Source organism: Nerophis lumbriciformis, linkage group LG26, assembly GCF_033978685.3.
Source record: "Nerophis lumbriciformis linkage group LG26, RoL_Nlum_v2.1, whole genome shotgun sequence".
In the NCBI taxonomy this organism is placed as follows: domain Eukaryota; kingdom Metazoa; phylum Chordata; class Actinopteri; order Syngnathiformes; family Syngnathidae; genus Nerophis; species Nerophis lumbriciformis.
The window spans coordinates 28,655,610-28,668,907 of NC_084573.2; the positions used below are offsets into that span (position 1 = coordinate 28,655,610).

General features: G+C 39.2%; 1 protein-coding gene and 1 long non-coding RNA gene across 4 annotated transcripts in view; one reads left to right on the forward strand and one right to left on the reverse strand.

Moving 5' to 3' along the window:
- Positions 1–12,869, reverse strand: part of LOC133623727 (uncharacterized) — a 234,335-nt gene extending 221,466 nt beyond the window's left edge. The window contains exons 1-3 of one of the 2 annotated variants that reach the window (XR_012051200.1): positions 12,743–12,869; positions 12,444–12,514; positions 12,265–12,316 (exon numbers count right to left, since the gene is read on the reverse strand). This is a non-coding gene — a long non-coding RNA (uncharacterized lncRNA). Of the gene's footprint in view, positions 1–12,264 lie in introns of both variants that reach the window. The other variant, XR_012051201.1, reaches the window with a different exon arrangement.
- Positions 12,388–13,298, forward strand: part of tmem121ab (transmembrane protein 121Ab) — a 148,934-nt gene continuing 148,023 nt past the window's right edge. For both annotated transcript variants that reach the window (XM_061987057.1, XM_061987058.1), the window contains exon 1: positions 12,388–12,509. The gene's annotated coding sequence lies outside the window, so the exon portion shown is untranslated. The remainder of the gene's footprint in view (positions 12,510–13,298) is intronic.

The following is a 13,298-nucleotide window of genomic DNA, read 5'->3' on the forward strand; positions in this document are numbered from 1 at the left end:
ATATATATATATATATATATATATATATATATATATATATATATATATATATATATACATATTTATATATATATATTTGACATATCGACCTGAAGTTGTAAATGACCTGAATGTAAATTTACAAAATCTTTCTTTGTAAATAACTTATTTCAGAACGTATATATCTGCAGCTTATAGTCTGGTGGGGCTAATATTTAGGTACTTTTTTTTTAGTGGGTGCAGTTTATATACTGGTGCGGTCTATGGTCCAGGAAACGGTAATTTCATTTTGAAATGTTTTTTTGTTTTTTTTAATTTTGGCCTAAAAAAATAGACTTACTGTAAATTGTCAATGTTGTGAATTGATGTATTTACAGTAGTAAAACATATCGATTTCTTTGCCATTTAAGGCTGCTGAGCACCTCGTTCGGGTTTTTGTACGGATCTGTACGGTTTCAAAATAAATAATGTGTTCTTAAATAACATTTGTTTTGTTGTTTTGCGTGACGAACATAAATGACGTAAAACAAGTTGACAGGAAGCGACAAAAGTATTCGCACATGCGTGGACAGATTAGGTCTTGTAGCACCGATTAGTGACAAGCCTAGAGCATTTTACATGGGCATGCTCATATAAGTCCGGCACACTTTGACGTCAATGGGACCCCACTTTTTTAAAAAGCACAGTAAAACACAGTGTGCAGAGCGACCAAAAACTGCTTGAGGGCTCACTTCCAAATGCAAAAAACCTATCATTTGAGATTTTAACACAAGTATCTGACATTGTAACAACATTTTCAGGTCAAAAAGAGTTAAAGCATAATATGTCTCATTCAGCCATAAACTGTACCCATCTTAACTGCTCTTATAGCCGATGATTTTAAAGGTCATCCGCAGCACACAACACTGAGGCCATGACCTATGCTTTCATCATGGCATTTTAATAGTCTAAAGGCGCAATTCAACGCAGGTTACATCCCAAGTGTTATATACATTTGAGCCGCAATGCACTCATCCATTTTATGCTTCGCTTATCCTGTTCAGGGTTGCAGTGTAGCTAGAGTCCATCACAACGGACTTATGGTGAGAAACGCCCAGGTCTGGTTGTCTGTCAATCACAGGCTGTAGCACTGAACAGGAACTAAGCCTGGGCAGGCTGCATGAAAGGCAGCTATGTGAACAACTACACTTCTTTTGGCCAGCGGTATCAACATGCTGCAACCCACTTTCATACATGTTGGAAATTTAAAGGGGAACTGCACTTTTGGGGGGATTTTTTTAAATCATTTCCGGAACCAATTCCTTGGTGCATTTATTTCTGTTTCCATAACAGCGCACTTACGACTTTTGGCAACAAATGTGTGTCCTACTTCTGGAAACAAATGTGTGTCTGTCTTCAAATTATGACAGAATTGATAATAGACAACGAAGACAACTTTTTGAACAAATAAGGATTCACAATCTTAAAGTTTTGAAGCTGAATATACTGAGGATGAACTACTGCTTATAGAAGCGAGCACAAGGGAAGAGTGAGACGTTGGAGCAGATGGAAGCCAGGAGAGTGAAGTGAGAGTTTCTCGGAGATGCAAAATGTGGAATTTGAAGCCATGCTATTTTGACATAAATGGAGTGCTTACCCAAATAAACCGGAAGAAACGTCCCCAGCAAGCTGAACCAAACACACAACTGTCCATCAAGTGAGTCAAACTTTAATATTGATCATGATACACGCAGCATGACATGAGTCTTATTAAAATGACAGTACACAGGCTGTCTATAGCTAGCTGTATACAAACAAAACATGAAATAATTCTTTACAGATACTGTAATATGATTGTTCATGTTTTTCAGTCTGTACAGATTGGTGTTCTATCGCATAGTGTTGTGCATTACAAACTCAAACATGTTCCGTGCTGACGTGGAAGCTATCTTATATCTTTACATAGCTAGCTTTTACGGCTAATATTGTAGCTTGCTGATGTGTTACTACACTAGCTCGAAAAAGAGTTCCTCAGTGTTCGGTCTTACAATAACAATGTCGCTACAGCTTGGTTATTATACAGGTTACGGAACGTAAAAGAAGTATTGTTGACGGTTTTTTTCATGCATTTTTAAAGCGATTTAAAAGGTAGAATTGATTGCTACCATTAGCTGCATTGCTAGCCACCGAGTTTACAAGTAAGAATGCAAAAAAAAAAAAAACTTGTGTCTTATTGTCTCTCATAATGATTGTGAACGATAGGCAAAATTCCCAAAAAAGTGCAGTTCCCCTTTAAGCTGCTAATGTTACATTCTGTGATTTTGTGTCTTGGTTTAGTTTTGACACGTTTCCGTTCCAGAGTCGTTTGTTTCTGGGTTGGAGTGCAGCCAAGAGCAGCAGCAGTCTTCTCCTATTTAACGCCCTGATGGCATCAGAGTATTTTCCTGCCTATCGACCCAGCTGTATGCTACCTTGCTTTTCTTTCTTGGATTTTTGCTTCCCAGCATTGTTTCCCTTTTAATGTTAGTTCATTATGTATGTCCGGTTTCCACCAGCAATGGCTGTTTTGTTTTTGGACTATAATTGAATTTAAAGTTTCTGTTTTTATTTTAGTTTTCACTGCATCCTTTGCTTCCGTCTAGGCTTGCGCAGTTGAATTTACACACAACCAAAAAAGAGCTGAAACCAATCCAATGTACGTCAAAATACGCTTGGCTAGTTGAAGAAAAACATTGACATCTTGAACTTTGTGTTTTTGGTGACAAAACAAAATTTGTATAATATTGATTAATATATCTTATAGGGCTGGACGATTAATCAAAGTTTGATCAGGATTTCAATTTTGGCTTCTCAATAAAATATTATTTAAAAAAAAGATTAATGGGCCTCGCAATGTGCATGTAAATTCCTGAGCTTGTAACGGTGAAACAGGAAAAAATACCACATCTACTAAAAGTTTGAGATTTCACCATTGTTGCTATTTTTTATTATGCACTAGTATGCCTGATCAATAATCACTAAACACCAATCACAGAATTGGCCAATAAAACGGAATCCGCTGTAAAATCAGAAAAACTGAGATAAATATGAGTGAAATACGGTCATTGTGAGGAAAAGGAATATTTGTTTGGGAAAATAATGTGTTCATCCCAGAAACGCGTCCTAACTAAATAATGTGGAGACAGCCCCTTGAAACAGCAATTAAACTACAAAGCTGAAGCCAACCAGAACAATCCATACGCCCACAAGACATTTCATCTGCTTGTGTTGTTGTTAACGACATCATTAATGTAGGTCAATGTACAAATAGGACAACAGTCGCAACTTTTATTTGCTTATTTTTTTATTTTTTTTTAACAGCCTCGAGTCGTCTTCTTGTTCGTCAAATTCAGAACAGCAGTGCTGTGCGCAACATCTGGTCTGACTGCACTTACAAAATAAAGGTTTAAAAAAAAAGTACCTTACACAAGCATAATGTACTTCAAAGACTTATTGATACGTTTACAAAATGATTATGCTTTGACTTAAAATATTGGTAAAAATTGTCCAAAGATGCATTGCCCCAATAAATGTGAGGATTGTTGTATTTACTTAACAAACAATTTATTTTAGAACATTTTTAGAAGCAGTATCGTACCATTTTTAATTCATTAGTACCACAGTACTTTATTAGTACCGATATACCGTTGAACCCTAGTTCCTGACTTCCAATCAAGTACAGTAAAAGTGTTGAGGTCACTGACACTTATTATTCATTTTACTTTTTCCCCGTGTCTTATTTAAATACAGCAAGTGGAAGTGTGCCTTATGTCAAAGAGTCCATTTTAGTAGCCAGTGAAATAATATAAGTGGGTGTACTTTATGAATTTCAACATCCCAGGGGCAACAGCGATCAGTACGTCGGTATGAGTGTATTCCATGTCAGATAAATCCTAAGGTGCCTGGCAGGAGGGTCAGCAGGTCAAAACACAAGAAATCCAAGGTTGTAATAAAAGTAGGTGGGGGTTGAGCTGCAAACCACAGACGTAAGGGGACCTGGCAGGCATAGCCTACAGCATGACAAGATATGATTTGACTCCTTCACACGGAAATCCCCGCATTTGTCATTTTTAACTGCCTTTGTTTTCTACACGGATCCTAGTAAAAGTAGGGGATGTTACAACTTAATGTGCTTTTTATGAGCTGCGATCATTTAATAGGCGACGTGACCGTGCCGGCGTCTGGTGAGACGTGCAGTATAAAAGGTCTGGCTGCGATTGCTTTCAACACAACAGGGCAAGAGAACTTGAGTGCCAATGTTTACACTCCTGTTGTGGCACAACGGTGTCACCTTCAAAAGGTGCAATATTCACAAGTTTGCCACCCCCTGCTCAGTCTGTGACAATTATACGGTACAGAACATAATTTGTTTGGCTGAGTTTTTTACTCCAGTCCCGCCATTTATCACGGCTTGGGGCCGGCGCTCGACAAGGCCTGCATTTCGGGAATCTGACCCACGCCATTGTTATGGCAAAATTAATATTTTAGTACTCTTGTCTAACACCAATTTAATCTAAGAAACTGTCATTGTGTGATTTATGTTGTATTGCATCTCCTCCCTCTATTGGCCTGTCCTTATGTACAAAAGATAAGATACTTTTATATCCCGTGCTGCATTCCTTGTGTTTGACAGATATCTCTCTGTTTGGTTCTACTCACACCCTATCACACTTTCTGCAGGCGAGCTACTTTTCAATTGACCAAGTCGAGGGGATCTACCTCATTTATACATATAATATATATTTATTTATTTATGAAATATATTTTTGTTAACAAGGTAAATGTGTTTAATGATAATACAAGCATGTTTAACACTTGGGCTGTGAATCTTTGGGTGTCCCACGATTCGATTCAATATCGATTCTTGGTGTCACGATTCGATTCAAAATCTTTTTTTTTTTTCAATTCAACACGATTCTCGATTCAAAAACGATTTTTTTCCTGATTCAAAACGATTCTCTATTCATTCAATACATAGGATTTCAGCAGGATCTACTCCAGTCTGCTGACATGCAAGCAGAGTAGTAGATTTTGTAAAAAGCTTTTATAATTGTAAAGGACAATGTTTTATCAACTGATTGCGATAATGTAAATTTGTTTTAACTATTAAATGAACCAAAAATATGACTTATTTTATCTCTGTGAAAATATTGGACATAGTGTGTTGTCAAGCTTATGAGATGCGATGCAAGTGTAAGCCACTGTGACACTATTGATCTTTTTTTTTTTTTTTTGATAAATGTCTAATGATAATGTCAATGAGGGATTTTTAATCACTGCTATGTTGAAATTGTAACTAATATTGATACTGTTGTTGATAATATTCATTTTTGTTTCACTACTTTTGGTTTGTTCTGTGTCGTGTTTGTGTCTCCTCTCAATTGCTCTGTTTATTGCAGTTCTGAGTGTTGCTTGGTCGAGTTTGGTTTTGGAATTGAATTGCATTGTTATGGTATTGCTGTGTATTGTTTTGTTGGATTGATTAATTAAAAAAAAATTAAATTAAAATTAAAATTACAAATTTAAATAAATAAAATAAAAAAAATTATAGATTTTTAAAAAATGAGAATCGAGTCTGAATCGCACAACGTGAGAATCGCGATTCGAATTCGAATCAATTTTTTCCCACACCCCTATTTAACACATATAGATTCCTTTCTTTCATGAAGACAAGAATATAAGTTAGTGTATTACCTGATTATGATGACTTGCATTGATTGGAATCAGACAGTAGTGCTGATAACGTCTGCATTTTTTAATGGAGGAGAAAAAAAGTCCTCCTTTCTGTCCAATACCACATGAAAGTGGTTGGTTTTTGGCATCTTATTTGTCCAGCTTCCATACTCGTTTTTATACGCTTTACAAGAAATACATTGGCGGCAAACTCAGTAGCTTAATAGCTTTCTGAGACTCTTATTTTGTTAGCGCAGGCAGGACGAAGCAGTGCTTTTATAGTGAAGATAGGAACTGTGCAGTCGGTCTTTAGAGTTTTGACGGCAGGTACGGCGCGAGAGTCTGTTGAAATAAAAAGTGTTTCTCGCCTTCCTGTCGGTAATTTTTTCTTAATAATGAGCTCGCAGCAGCCAGCGCCATCTCACAAGACCCTCGGGTGCCGTGAATGTCAATCAAGTGACGTCTTTGTGAGGATTGATGATCGCTATATTTTAGGTGTAGGCTGGCTGGCGATCGAATGACACACCCTCCGCGATCGACCGGTAGTTTGCGATCGACGTAATGGGCACCCCTGCCCTACCACAACCTTCCAAGAACGGAATGCAAAGACTGTTGTGATGGCGTAGATGACTAATTTATATTGTATTTGTATTTCAGTCTAAGGTTAATCTTCAAATGTGTTTCTTTATGTGATTGATGCTGTATTGCTGCCTTTTAAACGTTTTACCAAACGATTCCTGATTTTGCTAATATCACAATCAGCACATGTCTTTATTTACAACCTACTCAGTGGCCTAGTGGTTAGAGTGTCCTCCCTGAGATCGGTAGGTTGTGAGTTCAAACCCCGGCCGAGTCATACTAAAGACTATAAAAATGGGACCCATTGCCTCCCTGCTTGGCACTCAGTATCAAGGGTTGGAATTGGGGGTTAAATCACCAAAAAGTATTCCCGGGCGCGGCCACAGCTGCTGCTCACTGCTCCCTCACCTCCCAGGGGGTGATCAAGGGTGATGGGTCAAATGCAGAGAATAATTTTGCCACACCTAGTGTGTGTGTGACAATCATTGGTACTTTAACTTTAACTCGTCCTCCCTCGTTCTGCATTTGTGACGGACTTGAAAATATATTTTAATCTCAATGAGTCTTTACCTGGTTAAGTAAAGGAAATTGAGACTTCCCCGTCAAATATATGGAAACACTGAATTATTTTTTTTAAGAGAGCAGGCATTCTTCTTCGGCGCTGACTCAGTGCTCACGCGCCCAGAATTGACAGGTTTTGCTGAGGAAAAATGGTTGTATAGCATTCGGCACTGATGATACGAGCATGTTGGTACCGAAGCACTGATACGTTTGACAACCTTAATTAATTTTATACAGAAAGGAGAACAACGGTCTCATATATAGTACCGCAAAAAGCTGTCCTGGGTCGTAATAACAAATTGAGTAATCAAACAAGCGTCAAAGTGTTTTGTACCCTTTTTGATAGCACTGGCTTGTTAACATTTTTAATATTGCAAACCAAATATTAAATCATTCCAACAGGAAACTCGAATCTGGCTGTGAGTAGGCTACTGTATGAACTAGGGGTGTAACGGTACACAGAAATTTCGGTTCGGTACGTACCTCGGTTTAGAGGTCACGGTTCGGTTCATTTTCTGTACAGTAAGAAAACAACAAAATATACATTTTTTGGTTATTTATTTACCAAATTTGTAAACAATGGCTTTATCCTTTTAACATTGGGAACACTATAATAATTCTGCCCACGTTAATCAACATTAAACTGCCTCAAGTTGTTGCTCAGATTAAATAAAATGACAAAACTTTTCTTCTACATATAAAAAGTGCAACATTAAACAGTTTCAAGTCAACTCATCATGCTTAATTTATTACAGCATTTGGGAAGCCTGTAGTTGATTTTTATTATGTAAATGTTATATTTTTATCAACATGTGATAGCAGGGTCCCTGCCATTCAAAACTAGGCTGCTACATTACTAATGATTACACACAAACACATACACACAATGAGCTAACACACACTCACACACACACACAGAAAATGAGCAAACGTTACGCTAAAAGCTAATTAGCCTTCACCTCAAGCCAGAACTGCGAGCGAGCTGAGCTGCAGTTTGTTTCTAGAAGGTCAACGGGCTCATAGTGATGTTACTAGTAGTTGACTGGGAGGTGTTTATTTTAATTTGGGGAGAGTCCGCTGCCTGATGTTCACATGCTAAACACCTATCTGCTAACCCCACCGCAGAAGCACTGACTCCAAGCGCTCTGAATACGCACTGCTGATTGGCTGTTACCGCTAAGGTTGTAACCAATCAGATGGTTGTGTGGGTGGGACAATGCTGGGTGCTGTGTAGGAGACAGAGGCAGAAAGCAGAGCAGCTTGTTAAGAATTTAGCTTAGGCGGCTACTTCATATGTTCGTGTGAAAACTCGTTCGGTCCACCTCCGAACCGAACCGGAACCCCCGTACCGAAACGGTTCAATACAAATACACGTACCGTTACACCCCTAGTATGAACACAGTGTTACATTTTGTTCAAATTTCGCCTAGTCTGTTTTGGCCACGCACATCTATCGTCTTCCTCTTCTTTCTGACCTGGCTATTTTTTTCCCCCCCGCCTGTGTTCAGTTCTCGGAGACATGGCGATGACAGGCTCGCAAGCGTACTGTCTGCGCTGCCTGTGGGACCGGAAGGAGATCGCCTTGGTGACCAAAGGGAGAATCTACCAGGCCATTGTTCAAACTATCGTCCTCAATGGCGGGGAAACGTAGCCTATGAGAGGAGCTGATCAGGGCTGGAGGTCTTCCTCCTCTACCGCATCCTAGTGCAAACGCCTGTCTTCGCTGACGCCTGAATCTGCGGCCTCATCCTTCTCTTTTGTTACAATGGCGATTAAGATGATTAGGTCATGCGGCTGGACGGCCGGATGTTGAGATGGTTCGCGATGTCCTACCCTCACCCCCACTGCCTCACTGGCGCAAGTCCGTTGGCGGACAGCCGAAAACCTGCGCAATCATGGAGGAACTACCGGGTTTCGCAGGAGGCCGACCTGCGTCGGTAGAACCAAGGTTGGTTTCTGTTTTAACAGGACCATCGTGCGTGGGCTTCCATGATTCCTGATCAGGGTGGATGCCGCCCCAAAAACAAGAGAGAAGAATCGGTCTGTCGTTCACAAGAAAGAAACACCTCCTACTGAATTGTGATTGGGCAGAGTGTGCAAAGCTCAAGCACATGGCTACTTTCAATATAATTGGCATATTTATAAGAAGGCGTGGCCTCTGATTGCGATGCAGAAACAAATGTGTTTAGATTGGTGCGTGCGCACAATTAAAAATATATACAGTAGGTCTTAATTTTCTCTTGTGTACAAAGTTTTCTGGATTTGAACAAACGTCCAGTTTTAGTAGGAAATCCATGCAACTCTTAAAACATGAGGCCCCAGGTGAGAACTGGTGCCAAGTTGATGTTTTAAAGAAGCCTTTTAAATATGTGTTTCATTATGTTCACACTTCTATCAGGTTTTGGGTTAGGTTATATGAGGTTGTAGATATCTATCTGGTAACACCCGACCCCCCCTTTTACTGTAAGTTTGCTTTAATATACATCTCGTAGGTAATTTACATATATTGCACCAATTGATTATTTTATCGAAGCACAAAAAGTTTAAAATACCACCTAAAAGTGAGACGTGTTTTTGAGCCACGAGCAAGAGTGCTACTAGTGGACGACAAACAACTAGAATACCTGTGCCTAGATCATCAGGATCTAGTGAACTGCAGCCAACTTGTCCTTCGCTACGGGGCGGTCCGTGGCTCAAAAAGGACGTGTGTGTGCTAATCGCTTGTTTAAAAAATGTGTGTTTTTATCGCGTTAACTTTGACAGCCCTAGTATTAACGTATATGTTTAGTATTATATATGTTTTCTCTATTTTTAAATGTTGCTGCTTATTGTACAAATGTACTTTGTTGAGAATTTTTCAATTGTCTAGAGACTTTTTGTTATATTCGTCCCATTTTAAACTCATTTATACGCCCTTGGCCCGTTTAAACGGAGGCAGACTAGAATCAGGGAATGAGCCAGAATTCTGATATTCCATCTTATTTTATTACTACCCTGGGAGGTACTGTGATACTTACAAACTAGCAGTCCAAAATGAATTAGAACATTCCTTCTTTTGTTTGGACACTAATCCCTCCACCAGTGCTACTTACTGCCAATTTTTATGGAGCGTTTTCTCAAAAACTGTTGCTCTTGTAGGCTAAAAAAAGAGAAAAAAATGTAAATACAGCACATGGTGGTAGCCTGTGCAGGGGGGTGTTGGGGGTGCTTGATACAGATGGTTGCTCTAACGATATAAAGAAAGAGGTCATTAATTCAATTCTTTTCAGCAGAGTTTGCTATTAGTGGAAGATGGGGAGGATGTACATTAGCGATGTAGATCAGGGCTGTACAAACTTTTTCCACAGAGGGTTGCACACTGAAAAATAAAAGCATGCGAGGCCATTTTGATATTTTTCATTGTTAAAACCAATACAATATGTATTGTAACCATTAGGGCTTCCCTCGATTTTGGTGAATGTTAAAGGTCCAGGGGACCCAAAAGGGTCTCAGTCATCAAAGTGTTTGAGATTATATATATATATATATATAAATGTAAATGTCAATATATATAATTTGTACTCTCTAGATCCACTTCAGATTAATAATTTTTTTAGCAATGCCAGTTTCAAAACTGCCTACATGGCATCTTTGTTATTAGTGTCATGACCTGTGCTGTTTTGTTGTTATTATTCCCTATGCTAGTGTTTTGTTCTTGTCGGGCACTAATATTTAGTTTTCCTCTTCCTGTGTGTGTTGTCCTGCTGTCACGTGACCAACCTTTGATCGCTGTTCTCTGCACCTGCCTTTATTTATCGATTGGTGTCCCTACCTGTTTACACTAATCACGCCCCATTTTATATGCGGTCTCACCATTCACTCGGAGCGGGTACATTGTCCGCCGCTGGCGACTGTTTCACGCTATACTGGCATAGCTTTTCCGTTCTGAGTTTTTGCTACTCACTATGACTATGCTATGCTAAGATAGCTTTAAGCCCCACATGCGCTTCCCCGCGACACAACCCTGTTTTTGTATTTTCCCTTGCTTAGCAGGTATCGGACACCTCGGCCTCCTTGGACGCATCCTCGCTCATCCATGCAGATTGGACACTGGCCGAGAGTTAGCGGGCGGCCGAGGGTCTCTGGCCATGCTCCCCCCACCCCAGCAGACGATGGCGTGGACACTGCAGAGGCCAACGCAGTGTATATGTGTTTTATTTGTATTTTTTTTGTTGTTGTTTTACTTTTGTAGCTGTATGTACAAATGGCTGGTTGCATCAGCTCTGCTTTTTTAATGTCCTTTGTGTTCGTTGATGTTTCCCTCTTACACACATGCTTATATGTGCTATAGCTATGAGGTTTTTTTTCCCTTTGCCTCAGTCTGGACCCCCTCTCCAGGGGCCCAAGTTTGGACTCAATTTTATTATTTTTTTCTCAGTCGCCCCCCCACCCAACCTCCCCAGTGTTTACCTGTTTCTCACCTTTTTTTGTAAGAGGCGCCGGAAGTTGGCAGACCCGCCAGCGATCCTGTTCTGTCTCCCTGTAATGTTTGTCTACTCTTGAATGGGATTGTGCTGAAAATCTTAATTTCCCCTCTATATTTTTTTGTATTTATTTTGTTTACAGACAAACACAGTTTTGTATTTCATTATTGTTTCTTTTGTTAATATCCAGAGTCCGTTCTGCAAAAAGGTTATGGACAGGGACCCACAGTTGAAATATACATCATCAACAATATACAAAATACAATACAATACAATACATTTTCAAATCTACCCACCAAATACCTATTTACAATTTCATTTATAAATAAAAAAAGGAATCTTTAAATCCACCAAATCAGTCTCAATATCCTATTATTCAAATTTGATTAAAAAGTTGCATCTTGAAGATCTGCGCTAATCTCATCATACATACAGAGGTCAAGACCTAATGTGAATTTCTCAACCATAAGGGGTGTGTTAAAAGTACTAAGCATAACGTCGCAATAAATTTAGCTTAAAACGCTTTTTTAAAATGTTTAAAGAACTTGATTCTTTTATAGAGCTAGAACTTTTATTAATCCTTTAATCGATTAATAAAGTATTTCTGAGTCTGATTAAAGATGAAATAATCATCTTACCTACACGCCGCCTCCTGTACACAAAAATACCAACACCTTGCAATGTCAATATTCCAATATGTCATTACATTGTGCCTCTTTACTCTTTAATTCCACTTTATGTGTTTTTTTTTTTAAATAGTATTTTTAAAATGTGCCGTAGGCCACAAATGGGCCCCCCGGTCGCACTTTGGACACCTCTGACGTCACATCTTTTTCAAATTTGTCCCTGTTGCCTTCAATTAACTCAAATTGAAGAGTTCTTTAGCACATCACTGCCAAGAGAGAGAGAGACAAGGATGGAAGAGAGATAGAGAGAGAGAGGGAGAAAGAGAGAGCGAGAGAGAGATAGAGAGAGAGAGAGAGATGCTTACCAAAAACGGTTCATAGTCTGCAGCTTGGACTCGCCATGTATTCTTCCCTCCTCTTGTGCCGCAGTGAATGGAATGGAACATTATTATTCCACATAACTCAACCGCCATATTAATAGCTTGGACATCTTTTTTTTTGTGTGTGTATGTTTCATTTTTGGCGGGCGAACGGATTAACAAACCTTCTTCTCCTCTCAGACCCGCAATGAGATTCAGCACTTCGGACACAAACTAGCCGCCGACTGAAGGTAAGCTGAAAAAAAGAATAAAGAGGAATAAATGAATAAAACTGTTGAACATTAGACGAGTCAACAACGTGTCAAATTGGTAAGTAGTTATGTATTTTTCTCTTCCGGGTCGTGACTCTTCTCTCCCTCGCTTGAAGATAAATTATCTTTTTCCAGCCCCAAAACGAGGCATTAAAACTCTTTAAAAAAAAATAAAAATTGTTACTTCTCACAAATAATGACTTTTACGTTACCGTTGTCGACGTTATTCGAGGCAAACTGTTCCGCGTTTGAAGAGTCGGCGCGCGCGACCCGGCGCGTGCCTCCCGGAATGCCGCGCGCGCGCCCGCCCCCGGGGCACGCGCCCTAACACAAGCAGGGTCACGGCGGAAATATATGGCCGCGGCCCCCGGAGCTTCGGACACCGACAATATTTCAAAGTGCCGATCGGATGAGGAGGAAGATTATGAATGAAAACTGAATTATGACAATTATTAATACAATTGCATTTATGGCTACGACTGTACTATTTTTTATTATTTTTATTATTATTATTATTATTTATTTTTTATTATTATTATTATTATTATTTAAATCAACATAAAACGCCCAAGATACACTTACATTTAGTGCACCAACCTCAAAACCCTCCCCATTCACTCATTCTCACAAAAGGGTTGATTCCTTCTGTTACTAATTTAACTAAAATCAAGGCATTGCATTTTCAATAGTGCTGTCAATTATTTAATTTTTTTTTCAAATCAGATTAATAGCACTTTTGTATTCGGATTGATCATGATTAATCACAGT